Genomic DNA, 20,534 nt, shown 5'->3' with positions numbered 1-20,534 from the left:
TTGTCTGCTTAAATGATTAACAGCTCTGAAAGTCTCCTTAACTTTTGGCCTTGGGTTTCTCCTAATGGTATTTGTTGTTAAAAGTTAGTAACATCACCGACAGCCTCCATAAGCAGTGGCACAGTTATGACAATCCAACATTCAAAGAAGACTTGTGTAAGAAATGTCATTTAACAGTGTGATAAACTAAAAAAATCTAAACTCCTAATTATACTATTACTCAAGTTCCTTTTAGCATACTTTGCACAGCTTTACTTTTACTATACAAAGAAGAGAAATGATTTATAATCATACTTTCCAGTGTCACTGTGATGAACATGGTGAAGGTTTCCTCCACTCAAGATTTCTTCTTGTCCCCTGAGGGAGATTTACTTGCTACTATTGATTCTGCCTTGGAATTAAAATTTTATATCTGGATTCTGGTAAAGCTTGTCTTATTTCTATATTAAGAGGGATATCCTTCTTAAATTTACTTCATATACTGAGTATGCTAAAGTACTTAAACATTTAGAGTATAAAAATACATTATTTTAATTGTAGCTTGTAAGACATGAAGGCATGATGAGACACATTACTTATGACCTGCCAAGGGGTACTCAGTTACCTAGTAGAAATCAGAGAGTGATCTACCAGTACATATGTACTGCAAGGAATACAGGTACCCTCAAAGATGGAACTAAAGGCACCATTTGAATCATCCTCTTGGCAGTATTCCTTTCATGATTCCTTGGCATCTTTGGAAACAGGTCCAAATGTAAAAACAGCATGCAAGCAGATTCCACAGACAGCCTTATTATGCATTACCTTATTCTACATTCTTAATTGTACCCGATACCTAAACTTAACTACCTTACTAACTACCTTACTTAACTACCTTACTAACTCTTAATAAGCAGTAAATTAGGAGTGTTACCACATGCACAGTTAATTTGATGACCCTCCCCCACACACTCTCTCCCCCGACATTAAAAAAAAAAATCAGATTCCCCTCCATTTTCCAGGCCTTGACTACCACAGAAGCAGAGACCAATAAGCTTGAGAAAAAATGCTTCATTTTACATTTTGATTGGGACTTTTTTAGATCAAGGGTGGGGGATGCTTTCATTTTACAGCAATCATAGGGAAATATGTGTAGCGATTTTGTCTCGCGAAGCAAGGTAAATATTTATAAGTAATTATAATGTGTTATAGTGACTCCTAAATATTTTAAACTAAGTTGAAATTAACGGTAATGGAATTAACGTTACACTTATTTGGTCTGTTCGTCCGCCGAACAGGCTGTGTAACCTTTATTAATTCTATGAAGGAGGTATCTTCCCGGCCAAGGAAGGTCCACTCCCCTTTTACTTTACCGTAATTTGAATTAAATTAACTTAATAGAGCATGTAGTTCATACCAGATGTTGCAGGTACCTTAAGTTTGTGAGCGATACTCAGAGACAATCACTTGTGGCACAAAAATATGTCATTTAATGAGTGAGACAAACACAACATCAAACTAACTACACAAACAAACAAAAGAAATAGGGAAAACAAAGATGAAAATAAAATAACACAAAAGAAATTAAAATTGGGGAAAGGGAGGAAGAGACTGGAAAGAAGAAATTGCAAGCTTAAACTTCAAAATTAATCACACCCTAACTGGGAAATTGTCACCGGAAACTTAAATTCACCTCAAGACACAATACAAGGTTCATACTTAAAATACGCATCTAAATTGGTTGGTAAAGGAAATGGTTACTTTTATTGGCCTACTGCACAAGAGTCCTAATGCAACAGATAAATCTCTGAAAAGTCAGGTAGGGTGGGGTCAGACGTTCTTCCAAGTTCTCCTGAAGATCAGAATAGTTCTTGGAAGATTTCATTGTTCACAGATTTCAAGTTCTTGGAAGAAGTTCTTGCTGGAACTTCTTTGAAGGAAGATGGAGTCGTCTCCAAGCTGTTCCGAAAGTCTGACCATGGAATATTGGTGTTTGTGACAATTTAAAGGTTGGAAACTCCACCCATCTTTGGGGAGATGGCCAATACTACGGCCTGAGATTTCGGAGGGAAAAACTCCCTTTGTTTCAGGTGTCTGTAGGCGTGGTTTAGCTATAAAGATGACGTTTTATCCAAGGTGTATTAAGACGGTGTGGCGCCTTTCATGCTCAAATAAAATACACCATGGTTTGAAAAATGAGTAACAGATAATTTTGTGGTCATTTGGATACTAAACATGAAGGGTAATGACGGTATAAAGGCAGCGGTACATTACATACACAGATCAGTAATCAAAGTGCAACTGATGTTACTACAGTGTTGTGTTCTGACACATGAATAAAATACACCCTTGTCTGAACAGTAAGGAGTAAATAATTTTAAGTCAGGCAAGCCTTAACAGAAGAAACACATTACAACAGGGTTATAAGAATAAGAATCTTAGAGTATCTTATCTACTTGTTTTATTAGTAAAAGGAATGTCTTATTGTGTTGTGTGTGTGTGTGTGTGTGTGTGTGTGTGTGTGTGTGTGTGTGTGTGTGTGTGTGTGTGTGTGTGTTCTGGTTGAGGGGCCCCTATGAGTTCAATCAGAGAAGCGGCATGGGGTTATCTGGTCTTTGTGTAGGCTCCAGTCATTCTGGAGCCAGTTGTGTGTGTGTGTGTGTGTGTGTAAAAACTGGGTTGCTCATCGGTTGATTGAAGATTAGATGCCGAAGTTTAGGGTGCCTTGGACATGAAATCTAAATGACCTGTACCAGACGCTACATATGTTTATTACAATTAAGTTTATGATGTTTATTACAAGCATAATAATGTTTATTATGCTTTTGTGTTACTCAATGAAAGAATCAATAAAAGATCTACTTAAAATTAAATCAGTCAAGACAATTTTTTAAATTTGTATCACCTTGCATACATGTCTGCTTATGACCAAACAAAATGTTTATTTATGTTTGTATATGATATAGTTTAAATAAATTCCCCTATATTTCCAAATAATTTCCATAAATTCTCATAAATTCCTCTAAATTCCCGTAAATTTCCATAAATTCCCGTAAAGTTTCCAATTTCGAATATTTCCAAAATTTCCCCCACATTAATTTCCTGTGGAAAGTTTCCGGAAAGTTACTGGAAAAATTACCGCAAACTTTCCGCCCCTTTGTAACTCTACAAAGGAGTCAGCATTTGTAGATTGGAAGCAGTCATCACTGCCTCTGCATACAGTACTTGTGCAGCAATGCCTAGTAAGACTTGGTAAGACCACCACTGATTTTCAACGGTACTGCTAATGTCTATTTGATTAAGTTATATAGAGTCAGAAATCTATTTTTTTGGAAAATAATTTTTTATTGTTCAGTTAGATGGGTCAGTAGATAGCACTTATATATAGGACATCACACAGTCTGCAGTGATCAGTATCTGTCAAGAGTGGTCCAAGGAACAAACTGTGCTGAACCAGCAACAGGGTGATTGGTGGCCAAGGCTTATTGATGCACGAGGGGAGTGAAGGCTGGCCATTTACTGTAACTCAAATTGCTGAAGGTAATGCTGGTTCTAAAGGAAAATGCACATTGGAGTTTGTTGTGTATGGGGCTGCAAAGCCACAGACCAGTGAACGTGAACTGGACCATGGAGAAAACATTTTGGCAGGGTGCATATATGTCACTCACTTGGGAAGCACTTGGCACCAAAATGCACTATGGGAGGAAGGCCAGCCAGCAGAGGCAGTGTGACTCTTTGGGCGATGGTCTGCTGGAAAACTGTGGGTCCTGCCATCCATGTGGATGTTATGCAATTTTATTTAAGTTTTTATTTTACTTTTTATAAGGAAAATGTAAAAATGTGTATGAAGTGAGAGTTTATGCAAGGGGTAAGACCATTAGCAAAGACACCTAGTAAACTAGGTGAAATTAAGCTAACTATACCGGGTTAGCTTAATTTCACCTAGTTTACTAGGTGTCTTTGCTAATGGTCTTACCCCTTGCATAAACTCTCACTTCACACAAATTTATCAAAAAAGCATCCATAGTGTTGGCCTCAAGTGTCTTGTTCTGTTGACAGAACAAGACACAATTTTGTTCGTGGGGAACAAGTTCTGGAGTGAGCTCTGACACCTAGAGGCAAAACATGTACATTTAGTCCTGAGTAAAGGACTCTCCTACCCAGTGTGCCAGTTGCTGCTTGGAGGTCAGATTTCTCTGCTCTATCTCCTAAGGCAGATAAACTGTGAGGAGGACTTACGCCATGAGCTCAAGTGGAGGACATATGTTCTCAAGGCCCTTACTGGGCAAAGCAAGTTCAGCCTCCCCTGATTTATTGACTCATGGGGCAGAGGACAGTAGGCCTGAAGAATGACCGGACACCTAGCCATATTGGGCACCTTGGGAATGCATCCCACCCTTGAGTGCATGATAGCCTTGGACATTCCTGGGGCAAATTCTAGGCAGGTGGGGGTGAATGACAAGACCTGCAGATCTCTCACTCTTTTGAGGTAGACCAAGTCATCTTCAGTGTCAGAAACCTCTTAGAGGCTGACTCCATGAACTGTAAGGGGCTTTCAGCAGTCCCTCCAGGATCACTGAGAAGTCCCAGGAAGTAAGGTGTGGTCTGCAGGAAAGTTTCAGCTGCCTGGCACTGCACAGAAAATGAGAGACCAGGGGATGCCTACCCAAGGAGGCCCCAAGGACTGATTCATGGTTTGCAGAAATGGCAGCCATATACATTTTTAAAGCAGAGGGGGACAGGCCTCGAGAAAAGCAAGACTGCAGAAACTCCAGCACTGTACCGACCGGACAGTGAACTGGGTCTTGACAGAATTCATCACTTCAGAGGTGGAAAAGACTCCACTTCAGAGTGTACAGCTTCCTAGCAAAGGGAGCCCTAGCATTCAATAGAGTCTCCACCACACCTCAGATGAAAGTCTAGCTACTGGTCCTCCTCAAGGGCCAGATCTAGAGCTTTCATATCTCAGGGCAAGAGGATATCTTTATTGACGAGTATTGGATGGAGTGTTGTCTAGGAGGGAGACTCGGTCCATGTACCAAACTCGAGCCCGATCATGGCACACTGTGGTTTGGATGTCCAGGAAGGCATACAGGCAGAGCCTCAGCCAAGTCTGTACCAGAGCATCCAGGCCTGGAGGGGCCAGATGAGAGAGGTAATACCATATGGACAGTGGGTCAACGCCTTTGGAGGTGAACAGATCCACTTCCACCTGGCCGAAAAGCTGACACATGCACTCCACCGCCTGGGGTGGAGACAAACCCCCCGGGCCTCAACACCAATTACATCAGAAATTCTGCATCATAATTTATATGCCCTGTGATTAAAATCTCTCTCATTGAAAGAAACCTGCTCTCTGCGCAGAGCAGAATTTTCTGTGCTAACCTGAACAGAGGGAATGCAGACTGCCCTGATGATTGATATTGGAAACCACCACAGTGCTGTGCACACTGGTGTAACCAGGTGGCTGTTAGGACCGAGGAGGACAGACAAGCCTCAAAAGAGGAACGCATGCGAAGCCATTTGGGAATGACGAAACCTGGCTTACACTCATTTAAGTCACATACTACAGTGCACAAGCTGAATTTCAAGGTAGGCGCTGGAGCAGCTGCTGATGTTGATCCGGTGAAAAAGCAAATATCGAAAATACATGCTCAGTTAGTGCCTTTGAAGTCTCAAGTCCTTAACAGGGTCAGACTGATGTTCAGGAAACCGCAGGTATTTCTACGCTAAAAGAAGAAATAAATGAGTTGACAGCACAGGGCAAAGCTATAGGGTCAGCTATAACTAAAAAGAACACTCACCGTGACTCAGATGTTTCAGAACTTGCAGACCTAAGGAAGCAGGTTGCTGAGCTAAAAGCTCAATTAGCCATAACTGGAGCACAGAAAAATCAAACCCAAAAGCTGTTAGGTTCACATGGAGACTTTGAAAGTCACAGCCTAAGCGGTCTAACTTGAGTGGTGTAGTCTCTGCTCGACCTCGTCCCGGGTACTGCTTTAATTGCGGTGAGGATGGGCACATTGTTGCTCATTGCAAAAACGATCCAAACCCTCTTGAAGTTGATAGAAAGCGTCGTATGCTGAGGGAGAAACAAGCTCATTGTGATTCACAGAATCATGTTGTGCTTCAGCAGCTAAATTCCAAATCGACACTGTACTAGGGCATACAGAGATCGGAGCCCAACTTGAATGTCCTAAAAAGCACAGAAAAACTTTTGACTATTGTTCTAAGGACAGGGTATCAAGGGTACCAAAAGGGTTAATTGGGACAAAGTGCACTGCTCAGTTGTGCATCAAGGGAACAGAGGTGAATTGTTTACTAGACACTGGTTCTCAGGTAACCACAATCCCCTTGTCATTTCACACTGCACACTTTGATTTCCCTGTAAAGCCCTTAGACACCTTGTGAGAGGTTGAAGGGGCCAATGGGCAATCGGTACCCTATTTAGGATTTGTGGAACTTACCTTAACCTTTCCTAAGGAGTTTCTAGCGGTCACAGCAAATATTGACACACTAGCTTTAGTGGTTCCAGACTTGGAGGGAGTGCAGCAGATATTGATAGGTACCAATTCCTTGGATGCATTATATGATGTGCATGCCCAGGGAGATCTCGAGCTCAACCCAGCTTTCAATGGGTATCAAGCTGTGCTTAAGATTTTGAGTGCCAGACATAACCAGAGGTGTGCTGAAATCCTGGGGCATGTAACAGAGTGAACAACCCTGAGATTTTACCTGCAGGTCTAGCCGTCATTGACTCTGCTGAAATGTCCAACCTATTGGGTGGGTTAGTTGTAGCCAGTAGTTTGAATGCTTTATCTGGCAAACGCTCCTTTAGTGTGCCACTGTTGGTAAAAAACGAAACTCAAGCTGACATTAATATATCTCCTAAGACTGTTCTAGCTAATGTTTGCTCATTTCAGAAAGTGACAGAAATTCCTCAGAAAAGTGACTTCTCACAAGCTCGAGAGCAATCAAATGAACCACAGATAAACATTGACTTTGGTGATTCACCCTTGCTGACAGAATGGAAATGTCGAATAACTGCTTTGCTGAATACGATGCCTGAGGTTCTCATTGCATGATATGGATTACGGCCATACAGACAGAGTTAATCATATTAAGCTTAGCAATGAGACTCCTTTTAAGCAGCGACCCCAACCCATACATCCACAAGATGTTAGTGCAGTTAGGAAACACAGGAGTTGTTGGATGCCGGAATAATTAGGGAATCTGAATCACCCTTTTCATCTCCCATTGTAGTGGTGAGAAAAAAGATAACTCTGTTCGTCTTTGTATTGACTTCAGAACATTGAATGCGAGGACCATTAAGGATGCCTATGCTCTTCCAAATCTTGAGGAGGCATTTTCGGTACTCACGGGCTCCAAGTGGTTCTCCGTTTTAGATCTGAAGTCAGGATACTATCAGATAGAGATGAATAAGCAGGATAAAGCCAAGACAGCATTTGTATGTCCAATTGGATTCTGGGAATATAATAGGATGCCTCAGGGCATAACAAATGCCCCAAGTACTTTTCAGCGGCTTATGGAGCGCTGTATGGGTAGCCTAAAAAGGAGCAAGGTCTTGGTTTTCATTGATGACGTAATTGTGTTTCAGACACCCTCGAAGAACATGAGCGCCGTCTGATAAAAGTACTAAACCGGTTGAAAGAGTACAGGCTGAAACACTCTCCCGAAAAGTGTACTTTCTTTCAGACATCCGTACATTACCTGGGTCATATTGTGTCTCAACACGGTGTTAGTACAGATCCAAGCAAAATAGAAGCCGTAAAGACCTGGCCGAAACCGCAGACTCTTAAAGAGTTGAAATCCTTTCTAGGATTTGCCGGTTATTACCGTAGATTCGTGAAGGACTTTTCAAAAATTGTTAGACCCCTGAATGATCTCACAGCTGGATATTCCCCGGTTCGGAGAAGCACTCAGTGTAGAGAAGTGAAGCAAACTTACCTGAACTCCAGAGATCCATTGGGGGAAAGATGGACTAACGAATGCCAAAGAGCATTTGACACAATTGTGGACAAACTGACAACTGCTCCTATTCTGGGTTATGCGGATCCCAGACTCCCTTACCTGTTACATACCGATGCCAGTACCATTGGGTGCTGCTCTGTATCAGGAGCCGGAGGGGCAGCTGAGGGTCATTGCATATGCCAGTCTGGGGTTGACCCAAAGCGAAGCTAAATACCCAGCTCATAAGCTGGAGTTTTTAGCAATGAAGTGGGCGGTTACCTCTAAATTTAGTGATTATTTGTATGGGAGTGAATTCACTGTGGTAAGGGATAGTAATCCGCTAACGTATATTATGACTTCGGCAAAGCTTCATGCCACAAGCTATCGATGGCTCTCTAGCTTGTCGATGTACAGTTTTAAAATTCTCTACCGAGCAGGAACTCAAAATCTGGACGTAGATGGATTGTCTCGTCATCCCAACAGTCCACTTAGGGATGATGTAGGGTCCCAGAAAGAATAAGAACGCATAAAGCAGTTCACGCTGAATCATTTGGGTGGTGAACAAGGGCCGCAAGTAATATTGCCAGAGGTGGTAAAAGCCATTTGTGAGAGGCACCAGATTCAGCCTTCTCCAGTGATTTTGGCTGAGTCTCTAGGTATGAATGTAAATTCATTACCTCAAGCTTTCCTGGATGAGTGTGCTCATGGCTTATCTGCAATTCTACCTTGTCAGAGGATGACATGGCATGTAGACAAAGAGCCGACCCTGAAATAAGGGAGATAATTGATCTGCTAGAAGCAAGCAAAAGACCGCCCAGCATGAAAAATATTTCATTGGAAATGGCTTTGTGGTTTTGTGAGTGGGGTACATTTGAGATCAGACGTGGCTTATTGTACGGGAAGCGTATAGATCAGGGAAGGGTGCAAAAGCAACTCGCATTAACTAAAGATCTGACAGGAGAGTTAGTACTTACCTCTTTGCATGATGATACGTGCCACCTAGGGGTGGAGAGGACTCGACCTTCTTAGTGCCCGGTTTTATTGGCCCCGAATGGCCAGTGCTGTAGAAAATATTAGTACTTGTGAACATTGTGTCAGGCGGAAGGCTCCGGTACAGAAAGCAGCCCCGCTGGTGAACATACAGACCAGCCGTCTATTAGAGTTTCTTTGTATGGACTTTCTATCCATGGAGCCCGACAACAGCAACACAAAAGACATTCTAGTAATTACTGACCACTTTTCGAAGTATGCAGTTGCAATTCCAACGCATAACCAGGAGGCTCAGACGGTAGCTAAGTGCCTTTGGGAAAATTTTTGGTGCATTATGGTTTCCCCGAAAAGCTACATAGCGACCAAGGGCCGGATTTTGAGTCGCGCTTTATACAAGAATTGTGTAAGATTGCCGGGATTCGTAAAGTAAGAACGACACCATACCACCCTAAGAGAAACTAAGAGTTGATGTTTGGAAGGCAGCCACAGTTGCCACTGGACATGTTGCCACCTTTGGAATCTTGAATGACGAACCACAACAATCTCACTCACAGTATGTGACCTCTCTAAAGCAAAGACTAGAGGAAAGTTATAAGGTGGCTGTAGAAAACAGTAGAAAGGTGGCTGAACGGAATAAAAAGAGCTTTGACAGAAATGTGGTGAATTCTGTTCTGGAAGTGGGAGATAGAGTTTTGGTCAAAAATGTCAGATTAAGGGGGAAACAAAAACTGGCAGACAAGTGGGAAACAGATATTTATGTTGTGTTGAGTAAAGTACGAGACATACCTGTGCATACTGTTTGCCATGAAGGAAGAAATGGTCCTGTTCGTACCTTGCACAGAGATCTGCTCTTACCTTGTGGGTTTTTGCCCAGAGTTGAAGCAACCGAGACAGCTTCACACAAGGTACGCCAGAGACGCAGAAGCAGAATGTTCAAATGATGGGGAAAATTCTGAGAGTGAACATTATTGTGTTGTGCCTAGAAAATCTCTAGATGTGGTTTCTCACCTTGTCTCTAATGAAAATTCTTCCCAGCAGATAGACAGCCAATTGATTGCACCAAACACAATTGAGGTTGATGTAGTGGATGCTGCCCAGCCAAATGAAGATTGCCCCTATGTTATTTTGATATAAAGTTGAACTCTATGTAAACATTAATGCATTTTATGAAGACTTTGAAAACTAATGATGCTTTTGTGGCCTTATATATTCAAGGTCAGGTTTTTTTTGTTGTTGTTGTGATTGATTGTTTTGAAGTTTACATGATCCTTCATCTCCATTGCTCCTGCGCTGTGAATACTACATGTGGGGGTGCTGGTTTACACACAAGGCTAACGTTGCTACGGTAACGATAGCGCTTTCTGGAATCGTTTCAATTCATCCGTTAATGGATGAAGTTGGTACTGGAGAGCCACGATTAGTTTTCATCGAGTCGTAAATCCGTGAGATTTAACCCTTTCATTGCCAAACGGACTGTAGGCAAGTGAAACACACACACACAGTTACATTTTTCCTATTTTTCTTGTGGAGGAAATTCACCTTAAAGGAAAGACTGAGATACAATCCATTTATGTGGAAAGATTATAAAGACTGATTTACTGTTTTGTAAAAGACTAATTAACTGTTTTGGTAAAGACTGGTTTATTGATTTGATGAAGCTTGTGTAATGTGATGTACATTTTAAATGTGCATTGAGAGTTTACAGTGAATTTGTTGTTTTGTGTTATATGTTCAATTTCAAGTCTAACATTTTGCTATACAACTGGAAAGGGAATTAATCATTATATGCACATTGAGAAGTGTTAATGTGAATTGACTTAACAGTGCTTTTTTTTTTTTTTTCTTTATTACAGTGATTCAGGTTATTTACTTTCACAGAGTAAATTAAGGTAAACATAAGAGTAAGAAGAAAATAGTGCATATAGTGACATATATTTATAGCACTAAAGAGAAAACACTCACCTTAAGATGTCCTGAAACTGAGGTGATCTAAAAAGAAAAGAGAGAGAGAGAGAAGGGAAATTTTGTTATACTGTTTACAATATAGCAACAAAACAATTATTTTGGTTTATTTTTGTTTATTATTTTCATGTCATGTTACTTGGATACAATACTAAAATCTGACAATTCAATACATTTATCTATCTTCAGTTGAACTTAAGTGTGTGAGTGATTCATTGTTGTTGGAAGCTCCTGGGTTCAGTAGTTGAATCAAATCTTCTGAAAGAGCTGGTCCATAGTTCAGACCAGTTGTGTCTGTAGGAATTAGAAGAGGGGTTGCACGAGCACATGGCAGCCCTTGAGGTGTGGGAAAAATGTTTTAAATGTTAGTAATACAGCCCTCAGCCATGAGAGTTAAGACCTCCCAGAGAATATGGATGGGGTGGCCATCCAAGATCAATACCCAGCCAAAAATTAAGCCATCCGTCAAAAGAGTCTAGCAAAGATGAAGTCAGGAACCAGGGTCTTTTCCAAATAAGAAGGGTATGAAGATCATGGTGTGTAACCCTTATGAACCTAAGAGGAAGCCTGCAGGGATGAAAGCTCACACACATTAGCCAGAGAGGCACCCAGTTGCTAGGTTCAACAAGAGGCATAGATACCTCATATGGGAAAGAACAGCATGTTGATGACTGGAAATTCAGTACGTGGATGCACTGCAGATAGGGCTAGACCAAATGGAAGAGCACAATACTTGTAAGCTTCACCCCAAAAGCAAACCAGAGGAACTTCCTGTGCCTGTGTAACGATTGTTGTCCGTTGTGTGACACACAACCATCGTAAACTTTAAATTGACGACGTACACAAGACTCTGGTTGTCTGTTCTTTATTTTATTATCCCCAGCATTGGTGATCGTATCTGAGAAATACATCAAAATGTATAACACTGTGTGAAAACACTGCAGACATAAACCACCACAGCAGTGTCAGCAATTTTCTGCTGAACTCATACAAACTTGTAACAATTCCATATTAACAAAATAACAAAAATAAACATGAAAATAAAAACCTGAGAAATACATCAAAATGTATAACACTGGGTGAAAAAACTGCAGACATAAACCACTGAAATAAGAAAAACATAAAATAAACAAACTTGCTCTCATTAAAGGCAACTGTGTGTTTTCCATTTAGCTATCTGTAGCTACATCGGCCAAAGGACATTAATTTAGCCGCATGAGACACGAGGCACCACAATAATTGCTCGACAAAGTTTCCATCAGACATATAAATCCATCCAACTCCTGTACATTGATATAATTACTACAAATGTTTATATTGGAAAAAGTCATATTAAACACGCTATTATCACCTTTATAAAAGTACCCGCAGCAGTGTCAGCCATGAACTACGGTAGGCGCAATGCATTAACCACTAGGGGTGCCAAAACAACATTTGACTTAATTTATCCTCTAATTTCATGTAATTCAACACCATGAATATAATTAGTATTAATGAACTCTGTTACATTCACCCCCACAGAATTACATGAAACTTAGGTATCACCAAAGGTGCAACAAAAACAAACACCAAGCATGTCGCATCAAAAGAAGAATCTCCCATATAAGGACGGTCAATATGAAAATAATCCCATAAGGATGAATAGATAAGAGAGTAGCGCAAAGTTCCCCGATCAACAATCGACAGAAGAATGTCCACATACATCCCGCAATATTCTTCCAAAATCTAGTATTTCCAGAATACACTAAGTAAAGAAATGAAACAACAAAATGCATAAAAATTACATAAACAAGGAGGGCTCCTCAACACTGAACTATGAGGACACTTCCCACCCTCAGGTAGGTTATTCCAACATGAAACAAGGAACTTGAACTAGTCCAGACAAACTAGGAAGAAAAATTTCCCAAATATTACACAAAAGGAGATTTACTTTCCTAATCAGCAAAAGTTCGAAACATAGATTTGCAAACAGCCTCAACATTACGCTTAGCGTCTTTAATGACAGCCTGGCCTGACATTGTTTGAATTAATCTGTTGTAACTGGCTTGATGAAACGGCCAAAGAGTGACCTAACCTGTCTGGTGGAACTAGCGGCAACTGGCATAAGAGTAGACTGAGGTACACCTGAGGACCGCGAGTGTGCTTAAGCAGACGTAACAGTACTTGCGGAGTCTATGCTTCCTAAATCTGAAAGGCAGCCATCATCAGTGACAGTCACAGCAACTGTTGCTTCATCTGACTTCACAGATGTAGCTTCAAAGGACGTTGCTGGTGCAGCTCGTGGTGCCCTTGAGACTACAGTTGAAATAGATTCTGGACTCTCATCAGGCAAATGAGAAACCCAACTCAATGTTCTGTCAGTATTGTCATTCAAATGACTGGCCTGAGGACCTGCCTCACAGGTGATGTTATCCAGGTGGTTATGCAAGGATTCACTCGACATGGTTAAGCATTCCGTCTGACTTGACAAACTCGAAAGTATGTCACCATGTGGGTCACTCACAAGGGAAACTGGACAATCGACAGACATCTCGTCAGGCACAGGTACAAAATGGACCAGTAACAGAAGATTGTGTAAATGCGAGTCTGAGGCTTGTGGTCCACCACCGGTGAGCGGTTTTCCTTTTACCTCTCTCGGCATTATTCGCCAACAATACTTGGTCCCCCACATCAATGGCGAGCCCCTTCACTCGATGGTTATACAAAACTGTATGTCTCTTTTGTTCTTTTGTGGCATGCTGTTGTAGCGTTTTGTACCAGTCATTTTAGATTTCATGTCTCCGGCAACCTAAATTTCAACATCTACTCCTCAATTAACCGATGAGCAACCCAGGTTTACACCCACACCTGGCTCCAGAATGTCTGGAGTCTCCACAAAGACCAGATAACCCCATGCGGCTCATTGGGGCCTGCAAACAAAACTCTCACACACACACACACACACACACACACACACACACACACACACAACACAATGAGACATTCCGTTTACTAATAAAACCCAAGATATGGTACTCTAAGGTTCTCATTCTTATAACCCTTTTTGTAATGTGTTTCTTCTTTTAAGGCTTGCCTGACTTAAAATTATTTGCTCCCTAATTTCCTGACAAGGGTGTATTTTATTCATGTGTCAGAAAACAACATTGTATTTTAAAATCCGTTATACTCTATCATCATATCTTACTGATCATGGCATGTTAATGTATACCTGTTCTAATGCTGTATGACCCTTTAAGGTCTGATGTCAATATATACGAAGCTATTGTTTTCTTTTTACTTCCCTAATGAAAGTGCATCTTGTTCATGTTTCATTTTTGTTTCTTTGCCTTTATCTTTGCCTTGATTAATGATCTATGTATGTAATGTACCGCTGCCTTCATACCGTCATTACCCTTCATGTTTAGTATCCAAATGACCACAAAATTATCGGTTACTCATTTTTCAAGCACTGGTGTATACACCCTGGATCAAACTTTAAAGTCATCTAAAAGTTTGATAGCTAAACCACGCCCACAGACACCTGAAACAAAGGGAGTTTTTCCCTTCAAAATCCTGACCGAAGTATTGGTCATCTTCCCAAAGATGGGTGGAGTTCACGACCTTTAAATTGTCAGAAACACCACTAATCCGTGGTCAGACTTTCGGAACAGCTTCAAGACGACTCCATCTTCCTTCAACGAAGTTCCAGCAAGCTTCACTTCCAAGAACGACAACTGCTCTGATCTTCAGGAGAACTTGGAAGAACGTCTGACCCCACCCTAACTGACTTTTCAGAGATTTCTCTGTTGCATCCGGACTCTTGTGCAGTAAGCCAATGCAAGTAACCGTTTCCTCTACCAAACAATTTAGATGCGTAATTTTAAGTAGGAATCTTTCATTGAATCTTGAGGTGAATTTAAGTTTCTGTGACGATTTCCCAGTTAGGGTGTGATTTAATTTTGAAGTCTAAGCTTGCCATTCCTTTCCTTCCTTTCTCTAGTTTCTTCTTTCCAGTCTCTTCCTCCCTTTCCCCAATTTTAATTTCTTTTGTTTTATTTTATTTTCATTTCCGTTATTTTCATTTCCGTTCATTTCATTCCGTAGTTAGTTTTATGTTGTGTTTGTCTCATTCATTAAATGTCATAATTTTGAGCCACAGGTGATTTGTCTCTGAGTCTCGCTCACAAATTAAGGTACCTGCAATATCTGGTCTGAACTACATGCTCTATTAAGTTACTTTAATTTAAATTACGGTATACAGTAAAAGAAGAGCGAATCTTTCTTGGCCGGGAAGATACCGCCTTCATAGAATTAATAAAGGTTACACGTCCTGTTCGCCAGACGAACAGACCAAATAAGCGTAACGTTAATTCCAGTACCGTTAATTTCAACTTAGGTTAAAATATTTGGAAGTCACTATAACACGTTTTAGTTGCTTATAAATATTTACCTTGCTTCGTGAGCCAAAATCGCTACACTGTTGTGCAATCAATATGGCCTCCTTGAGGTCCCTAACAAGTGTGTCAACAAATTTGTCATAGCTGATCACATTCTGGTCATCCAAGACTGAATGAAAGAGAATGTCAACTGGAAGGCGAGGCACCCTGCCAAACATCATATAGAAGGGCGCATAGCCCATAGACTCGTGTGTCATGCAATTGTACAGGAATGTCAATGTTTGCAAACGTCTCGGCCAATCCCTCTTGACTTCCGGAAATAGAACACGGATCATGTTGCCTAGCATCCTGGTAAAACGTTCCATGCTACCATTGCCCATTGGATGATAAGGGGTGGTGTGTGATTTGACTACTCCTGAAACACTGAGAAGTTCGCTAATGAGTCGGCTCTCAAAGCTTGCACCTTGGTCACCGTGGATACGCTCTGGCAGGCCATAGATACAAAAATATCTGTCCCACAGGATCCTGGCAACTTGTTTGGCGGATTGGTCTCGGCACACAAAAGCCTGAGCTAGCCGCGTGAAATGGTTGGTCACAACTAAGACATCAATGGATTTATTCTTAGCATCTTCAGCTCACCAAAAATCAATGCAGACCAGCTCTAGTGGCCTTGTAGATTTTATGTTCTCCAAAGGAGCATTGCCGGAGGGATCAGAACTTTTACTTATGATGCAGCGTCAACAACGGCGCACATAATCACGTACTCTATTCTCCATGTTTAGCCAGAAGAAACACTGCTTCGCCAAACTCACACTCCTGAATTGACCTTGATGGCCAATGTCATCATGAACACTCCTCAGAATTACATCCACCAACGAGTCTGGGACAACGTATTGAAAGGCTTTCATCCTTGATGATTGGTTATGAGACCCTGCAGAGAACACAATTCCTCACAATCAGTTTATCCCCAGTGTCTAAGGTAATGAAGCACTGCCACGGACTCTCTTGCCTTTTCCTTTCTCGTGGGCCTCCGATGGCGCTCAATGTAAAACATGACTCTTGACAACACTCTGTCATTCATCTGCTTTTCACGCAGTTCTTCCACAGAAAATTCAGGCAGTGTGTCTTGGCCCGTAGGAATTAATTGGGGCAGGTGATCTACAACTGCCATAGCCCACATATCAGCACCAAGTTTCCACTCCACATGTGAAGACAAGACAGCTGAGACATCTGAGCCTGCAATAGCAAGATGGTTCATGTCAAAAACATAATTGACTGTGCATGATTGTTGCTGTGGGATAACACTTCCGTCCTGACTTTTGTCGCAGGACCATCTGAAAGCATTCTGCACAGAGTCAGTTGATATTCCTCTCATATCAGCATGTTATTGTAGAGCACTTGGAGTAGTCTTTGTGTCATCCCACAATACAAAATGACGTGAAATCCGGGTGAGCTAGAAAAACGCTCCCAACCAGAGACATTTTCACCTGCTCGACCGCATCATGCTGTGCTTGAGTCCAGTCCATAGGTCTCAGTTTCCTGTTTTGGCATGACACATTCCGAGTCCTATTCTTCATTCCCCTGACCTTTTGGCTTTGGAGAAGATCAAAGAGAGGTTTTGCTTTGAGAGAATTATGTGGAATGAAATGTTAATAAAAGTTCATCATCCCCAGAAATTATCTGATTCTTTTTTGAGATGGTGTGCTCCCATCGGCTTCCATCAGGTCAGAACTGTACAACTTGGAGATACACTCCACCTTATCAGGGTCCGTAGACACCTCGTCCTTGTCTATCACATGCCCTAGAAACTTTACTGATGCTCTCAGAAGGTGACATTTTTTTGGAGCCAGTTTCAGGCCATGGGCTTGTATCCTTCCGAACACCATTTCCAAACGATCAAGTGCAACTTTCTCACTCGGGCCAAAGACTATCAGATCATGTATATAACACAGCATGCTGAGAAAGTTCTGATCACCAAAAATACTGTACATCATCCACATGAAGCTACCAGGACTATTGCAAAGACCCTGGGGTGACCTATTGTACTCAAACAGGCCCATTGGAGTGGTTAAGGCAGTGAATTTATGGTTGTACTCATGTAATGGCATGTTGTAAAATCCTGATGTGAGGTCCAACGTACTGAACAGAGCGTTACCAACCAGCACTGCCAGGCAATCTGCTTGGTGTGGAAGAGGGTGGGCATCTTTTAATGTTCTTCTGTTTAACCAACGGAAGTCGGTACAAACCTGAAGATCTCCATTCTTCTTTCACACTAAAACAAGTGGAGATGCATACTCGCTCGTTGAACAACGAATTATTTATTTTTCCTCCATATCCGTCAGAACCTGTCGCAACTTGTGGTACTGACTAGGGGCTACCCTCCTGAATGGGAGTCGACATGGTCTGGGGTCAGAAAGGTGGATTCTATGTACAAAGCCCTTAGCTTCTCCAAAGTCAAGGTGATTGCTGGAGAATATGTCTTCATATGTCAGGATTAAATTGGCTAATTGATGCCTGCACTCATCAGAAACATTACATGACTCGATATCTAAGTCAGACAGTCTCATGGATTTCAAACTTTTACTTGCAGACATTGACTGGGCCCTACAGTCAGACAAACCTGTGGTACAACTTACAAGGGGAGGTTTGACTGTATCCATGTTATCAATGTCCTCAAGGGCAATGCAAGGGTATAGATCAGCCAGTTTTGTGCCTTCTCCCTGACATATTGATCACTTTCAGAGGGGCCCATCTGTCACCCCACAATGATGTAATTAGCCTGGCCACCATGACACCCCTGGGAATCGAATGAGAAGTGGTGGGTTCTGTCATGACGGCACTGCCTGGAGATGAAACAGCTGATTTTGATAGTCTCCCCCACACCAGGTATTCACAGCCAGGCTCAAGACAGACAGCCGAATTGCACCTTACTGTCCCAAGTTTATCAGGCATGTTCTCACCTCTCCAGGGATTTAGTCCAGCGAGCATCTACAGAAAGCTCTCACATTCAGGATCCTTTGATTCAGGGCCAGACACAGCTCTCCAGAAACCTTCACACTGCTTGATATGCCGCAGGATATGTTTGATGACATTAGTTCCAATTATGAGTTTGTTGTGTTGGCCAGGAACCACTAGAGTAGGTACAATCATTTTCAAACCGTAAACTTCCATGGTCAGATTGTAAACAGATTTAGGCTTGACACGCAATCCGCCACAGCCCACAAGGACCACATCAGTGCTCAACTCACTGTTTCCGTCAACTGCTCCTGCCTGTTTCAGCTTCATCTCCACCGTGTCATTTATAGTGCATGCCATTGACTCACTATCCATCATGGCTCCAAGTGACACTTTATCTCCCATTTTCACAGGTGTATAAAAGAGGCTATCATGTCCCCCCACAACATGTGTGTTCTGATGCACAATATTTAGTCCAACACTGTTCTCAATCAGATGGCTTATCTCTTCACACTCAGTAACAACTTGGGAGCAACCATGACCCGTACTGCCTCCCACCAAATATGAGTCCATTAGTTTCCCGTCATCTCTTCACGCCCAGTGGAAAGGTTTGGACAATCATGTTTCGCATGTCTGGGTGAGAAACATTCGAAACACAGCTTATCAGATATGCAGTGCGTCACAGTGCTGTGTTTGTTATCATGACACACACCTCAAGCCAACTCTGTGAGTGGGAACGTCACGTGGCTGAACTCTGTCCATCAGCTACTGCAACATCCCCATCATACGTGAAAGCACTTGACTGTCGGGCTGTTGCGTATTCTGAGTCTGGTTTGTACCGCGGGCAGGTTTGAGGCAGGACTTGATTGGCATTGAATAGTACTAAGTTCTGCTTAGAGTTCTGGCTGTCTACATATACTTGGCGCAAACAGAAAACTCGAGGTACCTTGAACAGCAGACTGCGGAAAGCCGATAAGGTGATTATGCTCAGCACATTCCTTATTGAGCACAGTTGAAGTGTGGCTCTTTACATATGCCCCAGCACAACCCATGTATTCTCTTTGATAATCATCAATTCTGCACTGTATGTCTTTAAATCTCCACTCATGGATAGGTTTACATCTAAATACACTAATTAAATCTGGGTCTGGAGAGTGCTTGATGAACGTACGTGTCACCTCTTCGTCCATATCAGACCGCTGCTTCTCTTGTCCATGAAGGCCATCATTCACCAGATCAGCAGCCTTATTGATTCGAATCCAATAGTCTACTGGGTTCTCACTGGCTCTGGGAAGAGTAGCATACAGTAGAAATCAGCAAGGGGTAGGCTTGATGAGGTCTCACTGAAATACTGCAGCAGAATATCATAAATCAGGATTCTGCTTTACATCAAGTGTATAATAACTTCGCAGACTGATTTTAACGATATCTTTAGCTTTTCTTGTAAGTCTGCTCATAATCTCCTCAGCTTGTTCTGTTATGGGACTTTTCTGCTTTCTTATACAAGCTTTGGTTCTATCAACCCACTCTCTAACACCATACTTGTCAGATCTGTCACCACGAAATGTCATATTCAGACCCTACATGTACTGACACATGTGGTACTACCATTGACACAGACTGTTCTGGTCTCATCTGTGATTGCGTGTGGTGGTGTATCGAATCGCTATTAACTATGCCAGCGGAAAGTAATCTGGAAACAATTGACTCTCCAATCTGTGTACCTAACTGGCCCATCATGTCTGTGAGATGGCTAAGAGCATCCTGCTCAGCATTAGGTGTAGAGGTACAAGGGAGCTAAACTGTGGCATGCCCAACAGGATAATTATCTGTTGTTAAATTTAAACCAAAACCCCCACTGTGGTCATTGTGAGACCTTGACTGACCACCCCCCCTTCTGCCACCTTCACTGAAAACATCATTCCCAGATGCTCCAACAAGCCAATCGCCCCTACCTTTTGGAAAACCACTGACTTCGATAAACGTCCTGTCCATGTCAGTATCACACTCATTTACTTCAGTAATATTTCAATCACTGACACTTATAATTAATTAAGGAAAACCTGTATATATCATAGACTTAGAGAACAATTGGACACTTAAACAACACTCCAGTTAGGAAAAATAATAATAATAAAAAAAATAATAATAATATCAGTGTAAATGTCCCCAAAAGTCTGTATTCAAACTATGTTAGGTGATTGACATTCACTTAGTTGTGATTGTGTATTGTGTATGTGTTAACTGCCTTTGTCCATAACATCAATGATCCAGACAGGGTTCAAATAAAGCTGAGTAGCA

At 41.8% G+C, this 20,534-nt stretch overlaps 1 long non-coding RNA gene across 1 annotated transcript in view; it reads right to left on the bottom strand.

The window, feature by feature from the left end:
* LOC125140931 overlaps positions 1 to 20,076 on the bottom strand; it is a 29,328-nt gene extending 9,252 nt beyond the window's left edge. The window contains exons 1-2 of the long non-coding RNA XR_007140254.1: positions 19,405 to 20,076; positions 10,903 to 10,929 (exon numbers count right to left, since the gene is read on the bottom strand). This is a non-coding gene — a long non-coding RNA (uncharacterized LOC125140931). The remainder of the gene's footprint in view (positions 1 to 10,902; positions 10,930 to 19,404) is intronic.
* Positions 20,077 to 20,534: the final 458 nt, after the last annotated feature.

Source organism: Tachysurus fulvidraco, chromosome 3, assembly GCF_022655615.1.
Source record: "Tachysurus fulvidraco isolate hzauxx_2018 chromosome 3, HZAU_PFXX_2.0, whole genome shotgun sequence".
NCBI classification, from domain to species: Eukaryota; Metazoa; Chordata; class Actinopteri; order Siluriformes; family Bagridae; genus Tachysurus; species Tachysurus fulvidraco.
This window is presented reverse-complemented; position numbering and strand designations above follow the sequence as displayed.